The sequence below is a fragment of the Engystomops pustulosus genome, chromosome 1 (assembly GCF_040894005.1).
Source record: "Engystomops pustulosus chromosome 1, aEngPut4.maternal, whole genome shotgun sequence".
In the NCBI taxonomy this organism is placed as follows: domain Eukaryota; kingdom Metazoa; phylum Chordata; class Amphibia; order Anura; family Leptodactylidae; genus Engystomops; species Engystomops pustulosus.
In genome coordinates, this window is record NC_092411.1 from 180,537,611 (window position 1) to 180,559,460 (window position 21,850).

Here is a 21,850-nt window from a genome sequence, read left to right on the forward strand (position 1 = left end):
TAGCGACGGCACTGCTGCTGTGCCTAGAGCTACCGACTGATGGCGCCATGCCCACGGATGGTCGTTCGGAGGAGGAGGTGGAGGAGGGGTGGGAGGAGGAGGAGGCATAGTAGGCCTGAAACACCTGGACCGAGGTAGGCCCCGCAATCCTCGGCGTCGGCAGTATATGACCAGCCGCAGGGTCAGACTCGGTCCCAGCCTCCACCAAGTTAACCCAATGTGCCGTCAGCGATATATAGTGGCCCTGCCCGGCAGCACTCGTCCACGTGTCCGTGGTCAGGTGGACCTTGTCAGAAACGGCATTGGTCAGGGCACGGATTATGTTGTCTGACACGTGCTGGTGCAGGGCTGGGACGGCACATCGGGAAAAGTAGTGGCGGCTGGGGACCGAATACCGAGGGGCGGCTGCCGCCATGAGGCTGCGAAAGGCCTCGGTCTCTACTAGCCTATAGGGCAGCATCTCCAGGCTTAGCAATCTGGAGATGTGCACATAAAGGGCTTGGGCGTGCGGGTGGGTTGCACTATATTTGCGTTTCCGCTCCAGCGTCTGGGGTATGGAGAGCTGAACGCTGGTGGATGCTGTGGAGGATCGTGGAGGCGACGATGGGGTTTTTGTGGCAGGGTCCTGGGCAGGGGGCTGACTATCAGCTGACACAGGGGAAGGAGCAGTGGTGTGCACGGCCGGAGGTGAACGCGCTTGTTGCCACTGAGTGGGGTGTTTAGCATTCATATGCCTGCGCATACTGGTGGTAGTTAAGCTATTAGTGGTGGAACCCCTGCTGATCCTGGTTTGGCAAATGTGGCACACCACAGTCCGTCGGTCATCCGGTGTTTCCTTAAAGAACCTCCAGACTTCTGAAAATCTAGCCCTCGCCGCAGGAGCCCTCGCCACGGGAGCTTCACTAGTTGACACATTTGGCGCTGATGCACCAGCTCTGGCCCTGCCTCTCCGTCTGGCCCCACCACTGCCTCTTCCAACCTGTTCTGGTCGAGGACTCTCCTCCGTCTCAGAATCACTGTGTTCACCCGGCCTCTCAACCCAGCTTGGGTCTGTCACCTCATCATCCTCCGATCCCTCAGTCTGCTCCCCCCTCGGACTTCCTTCCCTGACAACAACTTCACCACTGTCTGACAACCGTGTCTCCTCATCGTCGGACACCTCTTTACACACTTCTTCCAGTACATCAACAAGGTCATCATCACCCACAGACTGCGACTGGTGGAAAACCTGGGCATCGGAAAATTGCTCATCAGCAACCGGACAAGTGGTTTGTGACTGTGGGAAGGGTCCAGAAAACAGTTCCTCAGAGTATGCCGGTTCAAATGGCAAATTTTGCTGGGAGGGGGCAGACTGGGGGGGAGGAGGCTGAGGTGCAGGAGCTGGAGGAGTGCCGATTTCGGTGACATGGGTGGACTGCGTGGAAGACTGACTGGTGGACAAATTGCTCGAAGCATTGTCGGCAATCCACAACATCACCTGTTCGCACTGTTCTGGCCTCAACAGTGCTCTACCACGAGTCCCAGTAACTTCAGACATGAACCTAGGGAGTGTAGCTCTGCGGCGTTCCCCTGCTCCCTCATAAGCAGGTGGTGTCTCACCCCGCCCAGGACCACGGCCTCTGACCCCTGCAGTAGTTGGACGCCCACGTCCCCGCCCTCGTCCTCTACCCCTAGCCCTCGGGTTAAACATTTTGAAAATGAGAGTTATAACTTTAATTTTTTTTTTAACTTTTTTTTGTGTTTTTTTTTTTTTGTGTGTTTTTTAGTTTTTAAAACCAAACGATGCTATCCTATTGCTATGGCTATTTTCTAGCCAAGTATTAAAGCACACTACTATGCCAGATGAGATGACGCTGAGTTATGAAAAAAATAAACGTAAAATAAAAAAGGAAATGGCAGACTGTGCCTAATTGAAATCCAACCCCGGGCCCTAATAAATTTTCCCACTTCGGTCTTTGCGATGGATATGTGCGTCACTAAGCGCAAAACACAGTGGTCGCAAGTCTCACTCCAAATTGCTGACAATTTGCTAGTAGATGCACTGCAGCAACTACAGCCACCAGCAGATCAACCAGAAATCAAATATATATAACGCTACTGTAGGCGTAAGTAAGCCGTTTGGATTCTCCTATGGCTATTTTCTAGCCAAGTATTAAAGCACACTACTATGCCAGATGAGATGACGCTGAGTTATGAAAAAAATAAACGTAAAATAAAAAAGGAAATGGCAGACTGTGCCTAATTGAAATCCAACCCCGGGCCCTAATAAATTTTCCCACTTCGGTCTTTGCGATGGATATGTGCGTCACTAAGCGCAAAACACAGTGGTCGCAAGTCTCACTCCAAATTGCTGACAATTTGCTAGTAGATGCACTGCAGCAACTACAGCCACCAGCAGATCAACCAGAAATCAAATATATATAACGCTACTGTAGGCGTAAGTAAGCCGTTTGGATTCTCCTATGGCTATTTTCTAGCCAAGTATTAAAGCACACTACTATGCCAGATGAGATGACGCTGAGTTATGAAAAAAATAAACGTAAAATAAAAAAGGAAATGGCAGACTGTGCCTAATTGAAATCCAACCCCGGGCCCTAATAAATTTTCCCACTTCGGTCTTTGCGATGTATATTTGCGTCACTAAGCGCAAAACACAGTGGTCGCAAGTCTCACTCCAAATTGCTGACAATTTGCTAGTAGATGCACTGCAGCAACTACAGCCACCAGCAGATCAACCAGAAATCAAATATATATAACGCTACTGTAGGCGTAAGTAAGCCGTTTGGATTCTCCTATGGCTATTTTCTAGCCAAGTATTAAAGCACACTACTATGCCAGATGAGATGACGCTGAGTTATGAAAAAAATAAACGTAAAATAAAAAAGGAAATGGCAGACTGTGCCTAATTGAAATCAAACCCCTAATAAATTTTCCCACTTTGGTGTTTGAGGTGGATATGCGTGTCACTAAGAGCTAAACACAACGGTAGCAAGTCCCCCTGCTAATTCCTCACAATATGGTACTAGCTGCACTACTAGTGCCAGCAAGCCCAGCCACAAGCAAATAAAAAAAATATATATAACGTTATTGTAGCCCTAAGAAGGGCTGTTGGGTTGTTGTAGAATCACTCCTGCCTAACAGTAAGCTAATAGAACACCCTAACGCTTTCCCTGACCAGCAGCAGCTCTCTCCCTAGCGGCATCCAGACAGAGAATGATCCGAGCAGCGCGGGCAGCGGCTAGTCTATTCCAGGGTCACCTGATCTGGCCAGCCAACCACTGCTATCGACGTGTAAGGGTACCACGTCATGCTGGGTGGAGTGCAGAGTCTCCTGGCTTGTGATTGGCTCTGTTTCTGGCCGCCAAAAAGCAAAACGGCGGGAGCTGCCATTTTCTCGAGCGGGCGAAATACTCGTCCGAGCAACGAGCAGTTACGAGTACGCTAATGCTCAATCGAGCATCAAGCTCGGACGAGTATGTTCGCTCATCTCTAGTGGTAATATAAAAATGATATGGATGGATTCAGGATGGGGTGGCTGACTCCTAGTGATTCCTTGTACTAAATAGCAGAATTATGGGTTAGAAGACTGAGGTAACCTCATATGTAGTTGTAGAGTGTGTGGTCTAAGTGTAATGGACCAGGTTTGTGCAAAACCCCTGCCAACGCATAGGCAGGTGGGTAGTTGCGGATAGCGTCCTCCTCAGGTCAGGAGCTGTTAGGGAGATTGATCACCTCTAAGTGCAGCTCTAGTTCCTGCCTAGAAAGGCAATTAGCCAATAATCTGTCTGCTATGTCAGCTGGGGTGTGAATGGAGCGGTGCTACCACCTGACCAGTGGTCTGTTCTTTAGTGAGAGTGAGGAGCATACCTTCAGTGCTGCCTAAGCCATCAATCCCAGGAACTACCAGTGCCTCAGGCCTACTGCCTGACACTTAGGGCGAATCTGGAGACTTTAGGCCAGAGCTGCAGCTTCTACAACTGGGACACAGGTCAACCTCAACTATGCCAGCCTACATCTACTATCAGGCTGTGTGCACCATTCCTGTGGACCACTCTCTATGACCACTCCAGCAACCAGAATTTTCTGTTTGGGTCGTTGCCTGCTGTTCAACAAAGAACCTTAAGTTGATTTACACAATGACGCCTCCGTCTGATCCTGTTTGCGACCACGGGCTTCCTCATCCATTACCCAGGGACTCATCCTACAGACATTCAGGGGTTTGCCGCAGGGAGAAACAAGTACATCAGCCTCTCCCTCCTTATTTCTTGCACACATCACCAGGCTGTAGGTCAGCCCTCTGGTCCCCATACCAAGCACCACGGCGTGCTCTAGACCGCACTAGCCAGCCATTTCTGTATTCTGGGCCCTGGCTGCCTCCAAGCCACCAAGAAAAGGCTATGCCCCGGTGGAGGATGTTGTATGTTGTGAGGGACATGGGTTGATGCTGATTTTTTTCCACTTTGAACTGCTTTGACAGATCTTCCCATCTCCTCCTGTTCCTCCTTTCCCCCCTGGATGTAGCACCTTGAACACCTATAGAGGGGGGGGGGGAGCAGGCCTATCCAGAGCTCCTCCAGCCCCCCTCTATTGTGTGTGGGGAGACTACTGGGGGTGTGTTGTGGGAGAATTCCTATGACGTGGTCACAGGCTTGTTTTGTCTCCTGTATAGTTCCGCCCTGTATCGCCCCCCTACATAGCCAGGTTCACTCACAGGAAAGATGAAATTAGCTCCACCCACAATGAGTGAGGTTCAGTATAAGGTGGTGTGGGTGATATCTGCCTACTACCATGGAGATCACTCATATCTTACGTTATTAAAATTCTTTGCAGGTAGTGAGTGTTCATGGGACATGGGTGTACATTAGGCTCAGAAATCAATGTGTGTATCAGTTTGGATGTATGAAGCCATGAGTCTTAGTGATAGGACATAGTATCATAGTATATAAGTCTGGAAAAAGACGCAAGTCCATCAAGTCCAACCTTTAAGAATTAAATAAATGTTTTATCCCCATAACCCGTGATATTTTTTCTCTCCAGAAAGGTACCCAGGCCTCTCTTGAACATGTACATAGAGTCCGCCATAACAACCTCCTGCGGCAGAGAGCTCCATAGTCTACAGTAAAGAACCTTTGTTTATGTTGATGGTAAAATCGCCTCTCTTCTAGGCGCAGAGGATGTCCCCTTGTCCTGGTCACAGGCCTAGGTATAAAAAGATCTTTGGAGAGATCCTTGTACTGTCCGTTCAGGTATTTGAACTATTCAACAAACAATGATTAAGTCAGGCAACTGATAATAGTGTAAGGGTCAGCACAGACCCGTCTATATTTAGCCTGAACTGTCCACTGATCTCTATCCCTAGAGATCAAAAAGATGACATCATGGGGAGCAACGGTCTTCACTAAGACCATCGCTCCCCGTGACGTCATGGGGCGGAGGGCTGCAATCGGTTGCTGTGACAGCCTCGGGTCTTCCAAAGACCCTAAGCTGTCTCGTTTTAAGCCATTCATTACAATGTGCAATTTGCACATTGTAATGAATGAGGAGGAAAATCCCCATATACTGCCATATTTAAAATGGCAGTATATGGTAGGATCGATCAAACAACCTAGGGTTAAAGTACCCTATGGGGTCTGAAAAATAGTATAAATAAAAAAAAGTTTAAAAAAATGATATTAAAAAAACCCTAAAAATTCTAATCACCACCTTTCCTTAGAAGTCATATACATTTTAAAAAACAGTAAAAAATCATAAGCACATTAGGTATTACCGAGTCCATAAATGCCTGATCTATCAAAATATAATAATGGTTTTTCACTGAATTTAATTTAAAATAGTACCCAAGTCAAAAATGGCACTTTTTTTGCCATTTTGAAAAATATAAAAAATTCTATAAAAAGTTATCAAAATGCCCTACAGTCCTAAAAATGGTAGCATTGAAACCATCATCTAAATTGTCAAAAAATTACAGAACCCACAGCTCCCTACACTGAAGTATGAAAGGGTTATTAGCGCTAGAAAATGCCAAAATAAAAAAAAATTTGTACAGAAGGTTTTAATTTCTGTATATGTATAAAAACATTATAAAACATGTACAAATTTGTTACCAACGTGATCGCACCGTCCCAAAGAATAAAGGAGATATGTCATTTAAGGTGTACAGTGAAAGACGTAAAATCCAAGCCCACAAAAACACTACACTAATGCGTTTTTACCTGCTTCCCAGTACACGGCATGGAATATCAAATACCATCACTATGAAGTGCAATTTGTTACGCAGAACACAAGCCTTCACAGAGCTTTTTACGTGTAAAAGAAAAAAAAAATTTTGATGGCGGGGAGTGAAAAATGTAAATGATAAAACAAAAACCAGCCAGCCAGGTCATTAAGCGGTTAAAGAGGTTGCCCACTTTAAACACATCCCAGTAAATAATTGATGATGTTTGTGTAATGAAAATGTATACATTTTTCCAATACACTTTCTGTATGTATTCTTCGTGGTTTCTAAGTTTTCTGCTTGCTGTCAATCAACAGGAAGCATCATCTTTTACTTCCTGTGGAAAAACATTGATCCATGTGATCTCACACAGGAGAACAGCTTGTTATAATACACAGTGTAATCAAAACTGTGAACAAACAAAAAAAGTTTTTTCTCAGCTCAACTCCATCACAGACAGCACAAGCCAATGCACAGGAAATCCTGAGTTGTGGTCAGACCGTAATCCTGAAAAATCATATTTTTATTGCAGCACACGGCAAAAAAGTAAATTGAAAGAATATATTAAAACACTATTTATTTCATCTTATTGAAATCATATAGGTATCAAAAATATGAAAAAAACAGCCGTGTTTTTTCGGACGCAGCCGTACTTAGTCATTACATTTCATAGTGAGGTTTAAATAAAACTGAAGGAGGCTTTCATGCAATAGACCCCTCCCATTTAGGTCATGTGACTGACTATATCAGGTGACAAGGGAGGATTGACAGGTACAGAGTCAGCCTAGTTATAATAGAATCCACAACCTTATATGTGTATCCATATTTATCAAAAGTGATATTCAATTATTGCATTGTTATATTTAATTATATATAAAGGAAATTTAATTCCATTAGATAATATTTATTAGATAATAGACCTTAGTAGTTTGGTCCAATCACCTCCTCTTTTTGGATGATGGATTTAAAGTTGTGTGATGCCATACACATGACAACACATGACCAGGGACCGCTGTTTATTTACAGGAAGTAAACATATAGGGGCACATTTATTTAGCCCTAAGTAAGTGCAATAGTTCACCTAAAGTAAAGTGCATTCATGGTGATAGTTCACCGAAAGTGCATTGTCCAACAATAATGCACTGTGCGTCTGATATCCTGCATGTGTCGCTTCCCCGCTCAGGTCTGACAGAGTTCACCATCTTTTTCGTGGTGCATGTAACTGCTAGGGCTTGGGTCACAATTTGAAAGATAAATCCTACGCTCAATTCGAATCAGTCGGATCGTCCAACGGCACAGCCCCCAATTTGTGCCGCATGGAAGCCAGCACAGTTGCGCCAAAAAAGGATTGCGTGCACCAAAATCCGAGCACAGACACTACTTAAATACCCTTGCAAACTACGCAATCCCCAAAAAAGCGAGCAGTCCGACGAAAATGAGCAGTGCGACCCTTAGTAAATGAGCCCTATAATCTTCTTGTTGCATGACAGCAATCAGAGATCTAGAAAACCATAAGGAATTGATACAGAAAGCTTACAGATTACAGAAACAATATTAATTATCTGCTGTAATGTGCTTAAAATGGACAATGCCTTTAAAGGGGTTATCCGGGTGTTAAAATTTAATCCGGGCTGGGGCGGGCTATTTAAAAATAATAAATGTGTACTTACCTCATCTGGCGCTGCTGATGTCCCGCGCCATGGTCCGTCTTATCTGCGCGGCGGTTTGATTACAAGGGCTTGCCAGAAGCTCCCATCCGATACCATCTCCCAGCGCTTACAACGCTGAGAGATAGGGATTGATGGGACTGGAAGTTCCCTATGCACGGTTTCTGTGCCCCTGTAAACTAACAGGGGCACGGATCAAACAGACCGAAGCGTGGGACAACGGCGGCGGCGGAGGAGGTAAGTACATGTTTATTAATTTTAAAAAGCCCACCCCGACCCGGCACTAAGTCATTTTTTATAATTGGATAAAACCTTTAATTCCCTGGGGTTTTGATTATCCTATTCAAGATAAGGCTGGGAGAAGAAACACATAGTTCTGTTTTATGAAATGCACTAAGGTACATGAAACGACATGTGCCCCACTTGCAGTATACTTCTATAATTTCATCATCTGTATTTTAGTACATTGAGGTTAGAGGCAAAGCTGTTTAAACTTACCTCTCCTGTTTTGAGGAAAACACATATTAACAGTAATCTGTCTGGCAGTTTAGGCCCACTAAACCAAAATTATACCTTTATACAGCTAGAAGTATAAAAGTAAAAATACATTTGCAGTGCTTAGTGGTCACCTGGGTCAGGACTCAAGGCAGAGTCTATCCCTGCTGTCATCTCAACCAAGGTATGGGTGGGAGATCTGTAATAAAGATCATACCACTATACTGGGCTTCCTCCATGTGTTGTCCCAGGCTTTTTTGCATTTTGCATGAGGTGGCCCATAATGTTATGGTATGTAGTGGACACTGAGTAAACTTCTGCAACCAAGAACATTTGTTGAAGATCACAGCTTTATATTCCATGCAGTGGCTTCACATCTTAGTTGTAGCAAGTCCTAAGTAGACCAGAGAAAATGAGTCCTCATTCCCATATCTTTGCAGCTTGCAATCCAAGTTTTCATGAGAAGAGAATATATAAGAGTCTTATAGAATCCCCTGAATACACAACTGGATCTTGCTCATTTAAGGGACAAAGAGCCATTAGAACAGGATGTGGTGGACTATTTTACTGAATTTGATGGAACATTCTAGAAGGTTCTATTTGATGGCCCAGAATCTTCTAGATTAAACCAAAACATGGAACACTTTAGACAGAAACCAAAGAGAAGGGCAAGTACCACCATAAACAAATTCACTTGAATAACTACCTTCTGGGACTCTTCACAGTATTGTTGCTGGACACTCACACTCCTGTGTGAGATCTCTTCACAGAACAAAGCACAGCCCATAAGTCTGTGTAGCAATACAATGCAGAGATCTCACAAAACAGCAGTTTAAAGATACACCCCCAATGCTTCAAGGGAATAATCCTGGAATAGAAATGCAGAATCCTTCTGCATTCTAAAACTGCCTTCCTCTTTGTCTGATCAAAATTGTGGGTTATTTTTATATTGCCATCTTCTAGTTCATGGGGGTTTTTCTTACGTCTTCAGCTGTTATTTTCATTGGTACTAGGAGGATTTACAGCCATAGCCATAACCAATTCATTGGGAGCCTCCAATCATGGTGCATCCACAATTGGTGTTAAACCTGACGTAGCCATTGCAGCAGACACCTGGCTGTCTGGATGTGCCAGCTCCTGCTCCCATTGCGCAGGGTCCACCTGTGTTTTTTCTATGTGTCCCAGCAACAAAACAACTTCAGCGCCGACTGACACCACTTGCAGAGCAGAGTAGTAAAATGAAGAAAACAGGTGCATCCACAGGCACCAGGAAACTTATTTGCAAACTAGGGTATTTGTGGAGGTGGTAGATTTTATTTGAGGAAATCCAGGAGCAGGGCTTACTGTGTTAATTCATTGTATTAAATGTCTATTTGAATATGTACAAAAAACAACAGAATAAGAAAAAAAAGGATAATTGTGCTTTCAACTATATATTTTTGATTTCTAGCTAACCCAGGGTTGTATTAGGAATATGGTTACATAAGCTGATGATATGCAGGAATTCTGCCACTTTAAATTCTCAGCCTGCTTTACTTATAGGATGATTTAAAGTGATTACATTTCTTCCTGAACACCACTCAAATTCAAAAATCAAACTGAGCTTGATTTAACCATGGCCATTGGAATACATTTACTCCTTGCGTAAAATTAATGTCAAGAAGAAATATAGAGGACAATGCTAAAGCCATGAAAATAAAAATAATAAAATAGCAGAATGTAGGATAATTATCTAAAAGCCATCAAGGGAATATATGTTTTAATGAATTGAATGAGCCTGAAAATGTGCTTTGTTGTGAATGCATGTGCTTTCTCCAAGCTAATAAGATGTAATGTTATCTATTCATATACACCAGCTTCTCTCAGCTTAAGATTAAAGTATTCAAAATCTGACTGCGGCAAAGTGAATTTCCTTACATCTGTCTTTCTATACTGCCTTTCATTTTAGATCCTGTATCTGTATCCAATATCTCTGGTTCAGGAAAATTTATCTTGGGAGAAAGTAGGTTATTATGTTCAGAAACAGTCATCATCATGTACAGTGATTTATTATTCATTTATTATTTTTCAGTTTCCTTTGCTACTTTACCTGACCCAGTCTGAAGAACTTGAGAAGTACACATGGCTGCATATTGCTAGATAAACTGAGACAACAGAACCATAGCTGTGGAAGGGCAGGGTCCATGCCACCACCCCTTCAAGCCTGGCAGGAGTTGGGGCTCACTGGGGTAGTGGAGGTTCCAACAGTCCTGCCAAAACCTTACATTATGGAAGTAAGCCCCAGGGGGAATCCTATCCCACCTGTAAAGGACTTATCTCTATCATGTATCATGACACAAGATCTCTCATTTATCATTGATCACCTTTTTATTTTCAGAGTTTGGCAAAATACAAGGTCATTTCAGTGTATATTGAAGAAAAATAATTTTTGGGCTTTGACAATGTGATCAACAATATGTTGTATCAGGGAGGTGTTGTATTCAAACCTAGATGTTGTAGTTTAAAGAGAATCCGTCAGGCAAAACAACCCCCCTAAACTAAATATATTTTCATAAACTGCCATTAGAGAGCATTGCCTCTATCCCTTCATTGTCCCTCTACATGCCTGTAAACCTAAGCCAATGAGGTCCTAAAGCTGTATGCAAATGACCTGTTAAATGTCCAATGAGTCATTAGCATATTCAAGCTGTCCAGCTTATTCATGATTGGGAGGCACAACCACACCCCCAGTGCTTGACTGACAGCCTGTATAATGGTGTGAGGCTGTATAATGATGTGCTTCCTGGTGCTGGCGCCCCCTGCAGCCTGTGTGTTTATAGGAGAGTATACAACAGCTCCAGGCTGCAGCCATGTTATAGCAGAACATGTCAGGTACTTGTGTAGCTCATGTCTGTGTCTCTGTGTATTAGGAGGATGCAGCATGTCAGCAGATGCAGCACACACACTAGCAATGCTTTACTATACATTACACACAGACATGAGCAGGGGGAGAAGAGGGGAGGGGTAACAGGGGTGACATCACTGCCTCTGACCATGTGACCCGCCTTATTTGCATAATAAAGAAATGTTGATTTTGCAATGATTAATGTATGAAATAACTAGATAAAGGCTGGGATGAATCCTTGTGAGCTGCTCCAACGGGTAGTAGTGACAGGACAATTGACAGAGAGATGATGATAGGTGTCCTTTAAACTGAAGCATAAGAAAGCATGAAATAAGGAATTTCTGTTTTGTAGAGGTTGGGTCCTTGTGTGATCTTCTTTGGGTGTGTGAGAGGGGTCATTTCCCACTTTATTTGCATCATCACTTGTAGGTAGTAGAAGAAGTCTTAGGTGGTATTTTTTGGGGGTTTCAGTGAGGGTTGCATGTGGTGTCTGCATTGAGAAGGTCTCCTTCCATACGGAGACCTGAGTGGCTCCATCTGGAGATGGATCAACTCCTTGGAAATTGAAGTTACCTTGGAATGGCAACTGGTAGTAGAAGATAGCGCTCGGCACAATCCAATTTGAGCAGTCACAATGCAGACCAATCGCGGGGCAGTATTAGTCACTGTAAGAGACTCCGGCAATACAATCCTCATCTTATAACACTGCTGGTGGTGCTCTGCTGAAGTGACATAAAGTCCAATCAATATTCAAATAAAGAGGAAGGATGGGCGGCACTCACCATAGCTGTGAAAAATCGGTTTCTTTATTTCAGTAGGCGCGAAACGGCTCGTTGCCAGGTCCCACTCCTCCCTGTACTATGCACCTGAAATAAAGAAACCAATTTTTCACAGCTATGGTGAGTGCCGCCCATCCTTCCTCTTTATTTGAATATTACCTTGGAATGGAAGTAGCAAGGATGTATGAGGAGGTAAGCCCTTCTGTTTCCTTGTATATTGCCATGCTTTAGCTGTATTGGCTAATAACTGTTTCTGATTTTCTCTGGAAGAGAGATGGGTATCAGAGTGTCAGACTGGCCCTCCAGTGCATTGGTGAAACCACCGGTGGACACTAACACCCGCTAACTCTGCGCCCTGCTTACTCTGTTTGGAACCTCAACTCTGTCTGTTCCAAAGGGCTTAAAAGTGTATATGGTTTCCAGTAGTGTTAGCCACTAATAGGGGATAGTAGGGGATAGGCTAAAGTCAAGGCTAAGAACAGAATTTCATTGGTGCCTATTTTTATACCTTCTAAGGCAGGTTCAGTGTGGAGGATAAGAAAGGGAGGTGTCAAGGGAGCAGGGGAAGGGTGAGACATGCTCCTGCACAATGTAACAGCCTATCATGTTAAAGTTAAATTCAGTAAGAAGGAGGCGATGGTAACAAAGATAAGATTATGGTGTGATGATGAATAAGTGTTCCTGGTTTGTCATGCTATATTTTTGACGGTAGATTTCCTTTAAGTAGAAAGGGGGACAATGTGATACCCTGTATAATTTCTTTGTAAAGAGAGCAACGGGGTAATGCAGCTCCTCGCTGTGAGAGATGTGAGTACGGTGGTATGTAACAAGTGCTAACACAATAGGAAGATTAGGCTAAAGTTACAGTGGCTGAGATTTATTTCCAAAAATTGCCAGGATGCATTGTCTGAGAACTGTTTTTTTCCTCTTCTACCCCATGCAAATATCCACTGTCCTCACCAAAAATGAGTCTTCTAGTGCATCCCAAATAAATACTATTCCAGTATATAATAGGAAACTGGATTACCCGAATCACAAAAAATATTTTACAGTAGACTGATCATCAAGGCATTGATTCTGCAGTCATACAGATACTTGCCAGTCCCAACATACAAAACGGGACAATGTGAAAAATTAAAGGTTGTAGCCAGAGATGGCACAGGAGGGTACAGTCTCCCAAGCATTCTGTCACTCAAATAACTTTATCAGTGGGCCTACATAGGCTTTAATTGCAGTTCTGCCCCTTTACTTCCAGTTGTGTGCAATTGCAACTACTTTGCAATGTTATCAGTGTCTGCGCAAGCCAAAGTGAGACAGAAGATTGGCACATGCTTATTGAAGACCAGGTTGTCAAGGTAATATATAAATAGACATTGTAGTAATGACTCCATTCAAGCACAAGATTATATAATATAATTAGTCTACACATGATAAACAAAGATAGCAGAAGTAAGCTACCAACTGCATGGTGGCATGTATGTAAATAACATATTACAACAAAGATACCTAAGTAAAGACAATTACATGCAGCAAGTGGCAACGTTTCAAAGTTATTTAAAAAAAAAATACATAAGCACCGAATAACACTCCTGCACAAATGCCACAGTTAAATAAAAATATACAAAGAAGATTGTGACACTATATCTGTGGTTACCCTAAAATATAGCAGACACTCATAACATTGCAATCATGCACATATGCGAGATATTGGGGCACACTTACTAAGGGTCCATTGGACGCATTTCCATCGGGTTTCCCAATTGTTTTCACTTTGCGCTGAATTGCCCCAGGTTTTTGGCGCACGCGATCGGATTGTGGCGCATCGGTGCCAGCTTTCATGCGACACAAATCGGGGGGCATGGCTGCCAGACAACCCAACTGATTCGGACAAACCGCAGAATTTAAAAATCAAATTGTGTCACAAGATCAACACTCACATGCACCGGGAAGAAGATGGTGAACTCCGACGGACCTGGGCACTGAAGCGACACATGCAGGAAATTGGACTTGGAATTGATTTTAGTGAATCGCGGCAGCTCCGAATCCTCATCGGACATTCCCATCGCAGCATCAACGGGACGGGTAAGTAAATGTGCCCCATTAAGTCATATCACAGTATGATAATTCTTCCAGGAGTAGAAGTATATAATAATGTAATCACACTTCAGACTGACAGTACATAAGTATATGGATCACTTATGTAGTCAAGATGAACAAATAAAGCTTGCACACAACAATTAGCACATTGTGCAATAGATAATTCATGGTAAACTGCGTACATAATTGCTATACAGTACATGGATCAAATAGTTAAGGATATAGAAGTGGTTACATGATCACATTTAAAAATGAAAATTGTTTAGATAATGCTGGCAGGTGGAGGGGACCTCATACAGGTAAGTGAAAACATGTTGTGGAAATGTCCATACAAAAATAAAAATGTTGCTATATCCACACCATAATAATAAGATAGATATACAGATGAATCCTTAGTAGTCCAATGGATCCCAAAATGTTGACACACACAATATCCAGAACAATGGTTAACACCAGGGGCAGAGTAGACCAATCAAGGCCAATAGAGAATGTCAAGATATAATTCCTAAAGACAAAGGGTGACACCCCTTTCCTCAATGGGGGGCCCTCAAAAACAACAACATAAGACCACAGTCTATCAGAAAGTAATTAAGGCGGGCCAATAAACATTTTAAATTAACAAATACTTTATAAATCTAAATAAGTGATAAATTTGGTAGTGCCATAATCTGGACAAGCCACACAAAATAATAAGCACTTAAAGAGGTCCTGTCACCCATTGAACAAGCACTAGGAGCTGCTTACTAAAGTAGGCAGCTCCCAGCGCTATCTCAGATGTAGCAGTGTTACACTGCTAGCTTTATGGAACCCTCTGAAAAAGCTAGCCGCTGTACAATAGAAACGCTGCGCTGTACAATAGAAACGCCGGACCGCGCTCAAAGTGGTCCAGCATATTCACGAGGGGGGCAATCCGAGGTGCTGCCAAACCGCACCGCTCACTCCAAAGGCCAGCATGACTGCTGAGCTTCATGCGGTAGTCACCGCCTCTTAGTCCCACCCCCTCATGAATACGCTGGACCGCTTTGAGCGCAGTCCGTTTCTATTGTACAGCATGGCAGTGTTTGTTAGCATTATGGGAGGGTTCCAATAGCGCTAGCAGTGTAACACTGCTGCATCTGAGGTAGCGCTAGGAGCTGCTTACTTTAGGAAGCACTTCCTAGTGCTTTTTTATGGGTGACAGGTCCTCTTTAAGTGATTGGAAAATGCCATATAAAAATATTATACACATTTTCTTTGCTAAACAATATTAAAGTCATTTAATTTTAAACTGTTAAAAAATAAATGTTTGCTTTTTAAAACAAAACCTCATCTTGTAGCAAAAACAATGCCTATGGTGCCAAAAAAATAAATTATTACTATTATGACTCAACATAGGATGGTTCCTTAAAGGGGTTCAATACTAATTTGCAGCTGTCCTTCTCCATCTTATAGAATGTGAAAATGTAATTTATTTTTTGTGTTTTGTAAAAAATTAAAGCAAAATATAATCATGCTTTTTAAAATTATTTTTTAAAAAAAAGGAAATTATTGCATATGGTGCCCTGCAGCAAGCCTAAACTGGTGAGCCCTAGGCACCCTTGTCCTATACTGGCAATAGATTATTCAAACAACCAAGATTACCTCAGATTCCTTTTTATTCAGCCAGAGAAAATGATGGGAGTGCCGCTTTCACAGGGTTTCCAGTAATAAAACAAATGGCAAAAAGAAAATGGTTTAAAAAGAAAGAAAATAAGCAAAACTAAACTCAACAAACATGTGGCTCCAATTCCATATGATGAACTGATTCCTTTCAACCCGCAGGAGGGGAGCAGGACCAGTGAAGGATCACTGAGGATTTCCATTGAAATATTCTGATGCCATGGTCAACGCTTGTTTTTCCTGATATACAACCTCTTTGAGTCTATTAAACAACAATTAAAGGGAACGTACCACCACGATTCTACCTATAAAGGTAGATCTGGTGGTAGGTGGATGAATGGGACGTGAGGATAGCCCTTTTTTGGGCTAATCCTCACGTCCCGGCTATCTTTTAGAAAACTTTACTGCTGGGATATGTAAAAATTTTTAAGCGGCTACTGGGGCGTGGAGTAGCCAGACATGAGGCTACAAGTCGTGGCTACTTCACGCCCCAGTAGCCTCTTTACTCCGCCTACCATTTAATCTTCGGCGCCCAGCTACGGGGAGCTGCGCGCCCTCGTCCGAGTCCCCCGGCATCTGCATCGTTCTACGCATGCGCAGTAGCTCTGGCCCCGCAGCTGCGGACGTGCAGCCGAAGGCCTACATTCTGCGCATGTGCAGAATGCCGGGGACTTATACGAGGGTGCGCAGCTACGAGGAGCTGCACGCCGCAGATCAAATGGTAGGCGGAGTAAAGAGGCTACTGGGGCGTGGAGTAGCCGCGACTTGTAAGCTCATGTCCAGCCGCTTTAAAAAATGTACATATCCCAGCATTAAAGTTTTCTAAAAGATAGCCGGGATGTGAGGATTAGCCCAAAGAAGGGCTATCCTCACGTCCCATTCATCCGCCTACCACCCGATTTACCTTTATAGGTAGAATCGTGGTGGTAGGTTCCCTTTAAATACTGGTTGGAAATTTAAACAAAAAGGTTGGTCAAAGAAATATGACCTGGAAAGTGTTTTTTTTCCCCTTTTTACTATTCTACATGTCCTTCTTCATGGCCTTCCTTGTATACTTATGTAAATATTTCCTTTTGTCTCTTTTACCCTTTCTTTGTGCTCTGAGTTTCTTAGTGCTACTGTAGGTAATGTGAACAATAACAAATGAGTGCAGTAGGCGTACAAACCAGGAGGTTTTATTGACAAGTTCTTTTTTTATGACAATAAAAGCCAATTCAAATCAATGTTGTGAATTTTATGAAATCTGGTTCAGGAGCTGTTTTTTTTTTTATTTGTACTTTTTTAGCATGTAATAAGTTGCCTTGGAAACATATGTTCCCAAGAATGTCTTTACATTTCTTAAGTAAGGAATATAATTGTTTCCATTAGTCCATTATTATTCATTATATTTCCATTATTATTTTTATATTTAAAAAGCAAACAATGTACAGAAATATTTATTTGTTCTTTCTTTCAATATAGCAAAATATATAGCAATATAGAACACTAGCTATAACTATTTAATTTAATGTCCTATTTAGTGTAGTATGTGCTATTATAAAAAGTATACAGATGTTCTTGTATATTCCTGGTGTATTCCTATTTTTGTTGATGTGATGTGCTATTAATGGTCTGTCTGTCATCATGATTCCTTCCTCCTCTTTGATATCGTTCTCCTAAAGCACCTAAAATTTCTCAACCATACTTGTGGTTTGTCAGAGACAAGGAACAGAGCAATTAGGTATTATAATATGGGCACTTTCCATGGAAGCCTTGGAGCCCAAGGCTTCTAAGGGTCCATGGCCACCCAAATCGCACACCGGGTTTGATAATGCAATAAATATGAGATATTCAAGACAGGGACCTCTAGCCCTGAAATCCTAATGCTCACTCTCAACATTCATCTATACAAGAGCCCTTCCAGGACCTTTGTTGGTCACGCAAAGGTCCTTAAATTACAGAATGGATATCGAGCCCTCCTTTCCCAAGAAATTTGGCTCTGGCAGTCATGGGGAAGAGTCTACTGACACAGCATCTTCTCTGAGTCCAATCTAAGGGCAGTAGTGACTGATCAGGGACAGGCAATTTCACATGAACCTCTCAAAGTATGGCTTCTGCATGTGTTACTGTTAACTTCAGTCTGCCCTTTACGTCCACAGCAAACCTTTCTGCAATGGTAATGCATATGGAAGAATTTCTTAGCTGTGCAGTCCCCAAGTATGTGTGTGCTTGTATATATGTCGTTTTTTTTTTGTTGGGCACAGATGACACATTACACTTCTTTATTTATTCTTTTAACTATACTGTTAGAATGGTTCACTATCCAAATTGCATAGCGTGCCAATGAGCAATGTTCTTGTTTATTAACTGTACAAATAGCAATTGCTCAATCTCTATATGTTTGTGCATCTTTAATTCATTATATTCTTCATCTGTCACTCATTTCCATAACTGAATCTGCTAGTTGGATTTTAAACAATTTTAATTAAATACTTGAAAGTAGTAAGGTAGGATAGTTTACAACTGCTCCAAACAATAAAAATAATGCTGAACTTTGGCTACTGAGGGGTGCACTGTGATTTGAATACTGTGGGGGACACTATGACTTTGCTACACTCTGATTTGGTTACTGTGGGTGACATTGTGATTTTGCACTGTGGGAGGAGTGAGACTTGACGGCTGTGGGGGACCAGAGACTTGGCCACTGTGGGAGCACTGTGACCTTGGCTACTGGCAGGGCACTGTGACTTGGCAACAATGGGGCCATATGGTGATGATTGGCTGCTGAGGGGGCGCTGTCACTTTTGGCTGCTGTAGGGCACTGATTATTTTGACTTCTTTGGGGACACTAACTATATTGTCTACTGTAGGGGAATTGTGACTATATTGACTACCATGGAGACACCGTAGCTGGTATTACATATGAGCTCAAAATTCTGCAGCATATCCCTGGTGCTGTGATGCCTGGTTATCTTCTTCTGGTTATCTGGCCTGCATGGTGACAGTCTTAAACTTCATTGGATTTGTTAGATTTATTTATTTATTATTTCATGGTCCTATGCATAAGCTGAATGCCTAAACTATAAAAGATAAAGCAGGACCTATTCCTGCCCATCTTTGCGATTGAAATATTGTTGGTGCGAACAGCGCTCAAACCCTGATGGCGGACAGGCCAGAAAAAAAAAAAAATAGCCTCCAGCTATGTATTGCACTACAAAACACTGAAATAAGGAGGATGGGGGGTTAGGGTTCAATTTCGTGACATCAGGCTTATTTTGGTGGTAAAACTACAAAAGTTTTCCAAATGTAACACCTACAAAAAAGAAAAACTAAACTAGAAAACCAAATATATAAGCAAAATGTGTGGTTGATTTGCAACCCTCCTATCTATGTAGGATTGTTTTATTACAATTTATCTCATGTCACGCTAAGTCCTATCTTAATGCTCTAATTTTTTCATTCCAAACTCTTGCTACGTCATTTTTTGTAACTGAAGGGTTTGTAATAAAGTAGGATTAAAATAATGTTAATTTAATCCCAGGTCTTTTCTTCTTTGACCTGCATAAACATTACTCCAGCTCGTGCAACCAATAAGTGTGTGATCACATTTTCAAGTGACTGTCTTATAACACACCACAAAAACAGTTGCCTTCAAAATTGAACATTCTTGACTATGTGTAATGTTGTAAACAGTGTGTAAAGTTGTTACAAATCATATATAAGAATACAATAGTGTATCTAGTGGGTTATATTACAACAGTGAAGGGTGTAAAAATGTAAACTATTTTAAAATAGTAATTTTAGTGCTTCCTACCACCCAATAAATATAATAAAAAAACAATCAAACAGTTGGATGTACCCCGATATTCTACCATTCAAAACATTCTTATCGCATAATAAACAAACGCTATTAATGTTCTTTTGTTTAATAAAGGAAGAAGCACAGGACTCCATTGTAGTCCAGTGCATCAAGTGTTCTCTTTATCAGGAAATAGTGCTGTTGCTTCCTCCTGGATGCATGCAACTAGGATCCTTCTGCTGCGATCATCCACCACCATCATGAAAGCAGGCCAGATTGGGCAAATCTGGATGCTGCCCCACACCCTGTTTTTCTTTCCCTTTTTATCTCTTTTCAACTAGGAACTAAAAAGTTATAACTTTTAAAAGATGATGCCACAAATTTGTTTTCCTCTAAAGGGTGGGGTTTTTTGCTAAATTAGGGTGGATTGTGAAGTGGACCTTGTAAAAAAATTCAAAATTCAAAAACCAAAACAGTGTCCTGTTCCATGAAATATTCCCCAGTTTATCGTCCCAAACAGCCGTGTCACGGTTCAGGGCAGTTTTGAGGTCATTTAACCAACAGGGTGAACCTAAAAATGTATGCCCCTCCCCTCTGCCAAGTAATAAAACTGAAACTTCAACTCAGTTGCTGCAGAGCCTCAAAATACACATCACTGCTTCTGCAGAACCTCATAATACACACATCTGCTGCTGCAGAACCTCATAATACACACCTCTACAGCTGTGGAACCTCATAACACACACCTCAGCTGCTTCGGAACCTCAAAACACACACCTCAGCAGCTGCAGAACCTCATAATACACACCTCAGCTGCTGTGGAACCTCAGAATATACACCTCAGCGGCTGCAGGACATCATAATACACACCTGAGCTGCTGTGGAACCTCATAATATACACCTCAGCTTCTGCGGAACATCATAATACACATAACTGCTGCTGAACCTCATAATACACAATTTTGTAAACAAACAACTGAGGAAAACACACACACTGACAGATACATGCAAACAGACACACATGCAAGCAAACACATCATCACACATACCATACACTCACTATATGGATCAGTTATACACATTCATACATGTCACATACCATCACACACCCTGTGGTGTCTGCAGCAGCCCTGGTATTACACAGAGGAATCTTCAGGCTTCTCCTCCTCCACCTCTTCGTCCCGATTTCTGAGCTGCCAGATTTCAGCTTCACTGCAGCTCCATGTGAAGAGGAGATGGGGGGGGGGAGAGATTAAACTATACTGCATTACACAGAACACTGAATAATTCAGCAGCCTGTGCCTGTACCGTGCCTTGTCCGAGTGGGGGAGGAACAGTGCAGGACACAGCACTTCCTTAGTCATCCCAGGAAGTGAAGATGTGCACAGCGTGTGTGGGCCCCCGGCAGCTCTCTGGGCCCCGACACTTGCCCAGGTATGGCGGGTGCTGGAGCCGGCCCTGTATGTAAGTACTAAACCATCACTAATACTACAATTTAAGAATGCTATTTCTGAACGTAATAATCAATTTTCCTTATTCTTACTGCTCTATCATTGCCCCAATATTCCAACACCTGCTAATGAATTTACTATCAACATTTCTTCTGTCCACTCATTTAATGACCTCTGCTAATGCTTACCTATGCATTAAACTCTGGCTCCATAAATGGAGCAACCTGCTTCTGCTTGCCGCTGGTATTATCTCTCCTAATCCAGGGTCCTCTAAACAAATCCCCACCATTACTTCTGCCTTCCATCAGCAACCTACCTCTACCAAATGTTGTAATCATTCGAGTCTACAACCTATATATCTGACCTTCTCACCAACACCTCCATTCACTCTGGAGAAACAAACTCTCTAAATTTCATAGCCTCTTAATTTCTCAAAACCTGTCTTTCCTGGGTCTAATAGAGTTGTGGCTCAGTCCATCTCATATTGCCTTACCTACTACACTCTCTTATGGTGGCCTGCCCTTTATTCATACTCCCCACCATTACTTCTTCCTTCCATCAGCAACCTATCTCTACCAAATGTTGTAATCATTCGAGTCTACAACCTATATATCTGACCTTCTCACCAACACCTCCTCTATTCACTCTGGAGCAACAAACTCTCTGAATTTCTTGGCCTCTTAATTTCTCAAAACCTGTCTTTCCTGGGTCTAATAAAAATTTGGCTCAGTCCATCTCACATTTCCTTACCCACTACACTCATGGTGGTCTGCCCTTTATTCACACTCCCTGGTCCTGCAATAAACCTGGCAGATGAGTTGGCATTTTCCTGACAAATAACTGCTCC